Here is a 5,397-nt window from a genome sequence, read left to right on the forward strand (position 1 = left end):
AGGAAATATTTTACTTCTTTGATTTGGATGACTTTTTTTTTCTTTTTCTTGTCTAATTGATCTGGCTAGGACTTCTAGTATGTTGAATAGGAATGGTAAAACTGAAAACCCTTGACTTGTTCTTAATCTTAGAGGAAAAATTTTCAGCTTTTCACCATAAAGTATGTTAATTGTTGGTTTGTTACATATAAGCTTCATCATTATGAGCCATATTCTTTCTGCACCTCATTTATTGAGGATTTTTATTATGAAAGGGCTTCCCCAATGGCTCAGTGGGTAAGGAATCTGCCTGCAATGCAGAAGACACAGAAGACATGGTTTCTGCTTAACTAGATTCCCTCAAAACTACTCTAGTCCATGAATGGTTGTCAAATTTGATGTTATCTGTGAGAAAAAAGCTGAAAACTCCTAATCTGTCATCTGCTCCCTTATTTCACTTTCAGCTGCATATTTATTTTCTCAGCTATACCAGAAAACTATTTTTCACTTTTCTCCACATGCTGCTCCAATGACATTGAATATATCTTCCTTGTTCCTGATTACAATTCATCTTAGGGCTGTTTAATTTTATCTTTGCTATAAAACCTTGCTCTGCTAGCTTCCACCTGAATCATGTGTCTCTTCTATATGCTCTCATATCATATATCACTCTATTATAACAGTATTTTCTATCATTTATAGTAACTGTTTTGTATGCAGTAACAGATAGAAAACAATCTAAAACAGGGATTATATCTTATTTGTATTCCTAACAGTTAGCCTAGTGCCTACAGAATGGAATCTATTCAAATTTGTTGAATAATTTTAGTCCACATAATAACCCCTTTGAGGTAAATATGATGTTCACTTTATAGTGTGAAAAGTACTATTTGCAACATGTCAGTGCATTAAGTTCAGTAAATCTTGCTATTTATATTCTCTTTGGAATTTATTTTCACTGGTTGATTATGTATTTTATGTGGAAACATATCTAAGCAGAAATTATGAAAATTCATGCCATTCCAGATTTCTGTCATTTCCTACTGTTCTTGGGTTCTTGCAGCAAGAATACTGGAGTGATTTCCCATTCTATCCTCCAGTGGACCATGCTTTGTCAGAACTCTCCACTATGACCTATATGACTTGGGTGGCTCTGCACAGTATGGCTCATAGCTTCATTGAGTTACATAAGCCCTTTCACTATAACAAGGCTGTAATACATAAAAGGGATTCCTCAAAACTCTAAATGTGAGAAGGAAAGGAGTACTTTGAAAATTTTTATAATCATGATTTAGACAAAGAAAAAAGTATGTAATAGTACTGAGGTTCTAAGGAAAGTTGGCTAGTAGTGGTTTGGATTATAGGAGATTTTAGTTTCTCTATGAGATTCCCAGATGCAAAAAACTAAGAACTAATGTCCTAACTTTTGGTAAAGATTGGCTGTTACCTAATGTATTGTTAAAACCATGCAGGTTAAATAAAAATGGAAAATGTGTAAAACTTATGTGCTATGACTACACAGTCAGTGTTATCTCCAGTTTTTATCTAGTTCTTTGTATTTGATGCTGAATTTTACTAGCAGTGTTAATGACTAGCTTGATCCCTTCCAATATATTAATTCTACTTCCAGAAAAATTAAAAGGATACCATTTCCTCTTTGTTGTACTGCTTTCCACATAGTGTCTAAATGCTAGTTTTAATTATTCCCCAAATATAGTGACTCTTACAATTTTTACTATTTTTTTATATCTCTATATATCTCTATTATCAAAACATGCAGGAAGGAATGTTTTGATTATCAGTATGGTGATGCCTCAGTTGCTTGTACACACTTTTATTTTTTTGTAAAGTAATTAGCTTCTAATTAAATAAATTTAAAAAATAAATAAAATGCACTAAAAATTTTTTTTACTATTATAACAACTTTAAAAAAAATTGTTACAGTATTCCTCATAGTAAAATGTTTATGAGCTGCAAAAAATAGTTTAAGAAATATTCTACAGAACTAAATATACGTACATAAAATAAGAGAATAGTAAGTGTCCTGGGCTAGAAAATAGATACTGCTGATGTTCAGTCACTAAGTCATGTCTGACTCTTTGTGACCCCAGGACTGCAGCTTATCAGGTTCCCCCATCATCCACTATCTCCCAGAGTTTGCTCAAACTCATGACCATTTGGTCAGCAATGCTATCTAACCATCTCATCCTCTGACAACCCTTTTCCTTTTTGCCTTCCATCTTTCCCAGCATCTTGATCTTTTCCAGTGAATGAGTCAGCTCTTCAGATCACATGGCCAAAATGTTGGAACTTCAGTATCAGTCTTCCTAATAAATATTCAGGCTTGATTTTTATTAGATTTGACTGACTTGATCACCTTGAAGTCAAAGGGACTCTCAAGAGTCTTCTCTAGCAATATAATTGGAAAGCATCAAATTTTCAGTGCTCAGCCTTCCTTACAGTCCAACGCTCGTATGCATATATGACTAGAGGAAAAGTCATAGCTTTGACTATATATACCTTTGTTGGAAAAGTGATGCCTCTGCTTTTTAACATGCTATCTAGGTTTGTCATAGATTTCCTTCTGAGGGGCAAGCCTGCAGTGATTTCTGAGCCCAAGAAAATAAAATATGTCACCACTTCCACTTTTTCTCCTTTTATTTTACATGAAGTAATGGGACCACATGCCATGATCTTAGTTTTTTGAATGTTGAGTTTCAAGCCAGCTTTTTCACTCTACTCTTTCAGCCTCATCAAGAGACTCTTTAGCTCCTTTTCACTTTTTGCCATTAGAGTAGTATCATTCTGCAGAGACATTACTTTGCCAACAAAGGTCTGTCTAGTTAAGGCTATGGTTTTTCCAGTGGTCATGTATGGATGTGAGAGTTGAACTGTGAAGAAAGCTGGACACCAAAGAACAGATGCTTTTGAACTGTGGTATTGGAGAAGACTCTTGAGAGTCCCTTGGACTGCAAGGAGATCCAAGCAGTCCATCCTAAAGGAGATCAGTCCTGGGTGTTCATTGGAGGGACTGATGTTGAAGCTGAAACTCCAATACTTTGGCCACCTCATGTGAAGAGCTGACTCATTTGAAAAGACCCTAATGTTGGGAAAGATTGGGGGCAGGAGGAGAAGGGGACAACAGAGGATGAGACGGTTGGATGGCATCACTGACACAAAGGACATGGGTTTGGGTGGACTCCGGGAGGTGGTGATGGACAGGGTGGCCTGGTGTGCTGTTGTTCATGGGGTTGAAAAGAGTCAGACATTACTGAGTGACTGAACTGAACTGAACTGAATTCTGCATGTCTGAGGTTGTTGATATTCCTTCCAGCAAACTTGGCATTTTTGCACCCAGCCTGGCATTTTGCATGATGTAATCTGCATAGAAGTTAAATAAACAGGGTGACAATCTACTTCTTTCCCAATTTTGAACCAGTCAGTTGTTCCATGTCTGATTCTAAATGCAGCTTTTTGACCTGCATACAAGTTTCTCAGGAGACAGGTAAGGTGGTCTGGTACTCCCATCTCTTTAAGTATTTCTCACAGTTATTTATGATCCACACAGTCAAAGGCTTTAGCATAGTCAATGAACCAGAAGTAGATGTTTTTCTGGAACTCTGTTGATTTCTTTAAGATCTAACAAATATTAGCAGTGTTATCTCTGATTTCTGTGCCTCTTTGAAGCCCAATTTGTACATCTGAAAGTTCTCAGTTCATGTCCTGCTAAAGCCTAGCTTGAAGGATTTTGAGCATAAATTTGGTAGCAAGTGAAATAAGCACAATTGTACAGTAGTTTGAATATTCTTTGGCACTGCCCATCTTTGAGATTGGAATAGAAAATTATGTGTTAATTTTTAGTGTAAAAAAAAAACCCATGATTTTTAAGGTGATGAAGGTGGAGCTGGTTGAAGGATATATGGGCAGTCCAAAAATCAATGGATATAAAGAGAATAGAGGGATATTTTATCAGAAATGCAAAAAATATCATAAAACTCAGGATGGCAGAAATTTACATGACTGGGCAGACTATGCTTGGATGCAAAGTATTTTCTCAAAGTCCCAACTTGCTGCTGATGCTAAGTTGGGTAAACTTGAAGGCACAGCTGTCACTGAGTTCCAGGGTGATTTATTATACCATTTAAAGAAGGATGTTTGTGGAATCAAGTTTCTACTATACTACTTACTCTTTCAATAGCCCATTCCAATACATAGGTCAAATAAATGTATATTTAAGATTATTTGTCCATTGTATATTCAGATTATAAATCATGTATATTCAAGATTATACATCCATGTGCTTAGTCCCTCAGTCATGTACAACTCTTTGTGACCCCATGGACTGTAGCACACCAAGCTCCTCTGTCCATGGGGATTCTCCAGGAAAGAATATTGGAGTGGGCTGCCATGCCCTCCTCCAGAGGATATTTCCAACCCAGGGATTGAACCCAGGTATCCCACATTGCAGGTAGATTCTTTATACTCTGAGCCCCCAGAGAAGCCCATATTCAAGATTAGAAGTTGGCAATCATTTTATGTAAAGACCAGAGTAGTAATTGTTTTCAACTTGTTAAACCATGCAGCCTAGACTATTGCAACTACTCAGCTCTGCTGTTCTAGTGCAAGAGTAGCCATGGACAGTACATGAATAAAGGGAGATACCTGTGCTACAGTAAAATTTTATTTATAAAAACAGATAGTAGACAGTTTTGGCCTACACATGCACCATACTTTGCCAATTCATGATTTAAAGAAATGAAATAACAGAAAAGATCAACTTTTTATCATGGACCTGCAGTATCTATAAACTCAAACTATCTTATATCTAAATTTGGACAAAAAGCAAAAACATATTTTTTTAAAGGCATAAGTACAAAACTAAGCAAAATTTTACTTTCAGAACAGGTAGCTCTCAAATAGAAAGGACAGCTCTAGGAAATTAAAGTAAATGTTATCCAGCTAAATAATGATATCAGAAGAAACAAGCAAACATATATTGTATCTATTCTAAACAAAGTTGATTAGAAGAATGCCACAATTGGATATCATAATCAAATTTCTCAAGTTTACAGAAAATGGAACAGAAAAATAACCTTTAATCATATTAATGAGAAAATAAAAGATCAAATTACCTACAGGAGCAAAAAATATTACACTATTTTCTGAATTTTTCTATGAAAATTTGTCATAAAATAATAAAAATAATTTCAAGATTTTTAAGGAAACAAATTCATACATGGATTAAAAAATATGAGGCTATACATAATTTTATAAAGCTAAACAAGAGGAGGTTCTGACATGCAAGTACTTCATATATCTTCAAGTGCTTCTTGATGTGAGAAAAATAAACAAGATTATGAGTAAGATGTGTTATAAAAGAAAGGTTGGTGAACAGAAAAATCAGAAACATTGTTTGAA

Source organism: Bubalus kerabau, chromosome 11 (genome assembly GCF_029407905.1).
Source record: "Bubalus kerabau isolate K-KA32 ecotype Philippines breed swamp buffalo chromosome 11, PCC_UOA_SB_1v2, whole genome shotgun sequence".
NCBI classification, from domain to species: Eukaryota; Metazoa; Chordata; class Mammalia; order Artiodactyla; family Bovidae; genus Bubalus; species Bubalus kerabau.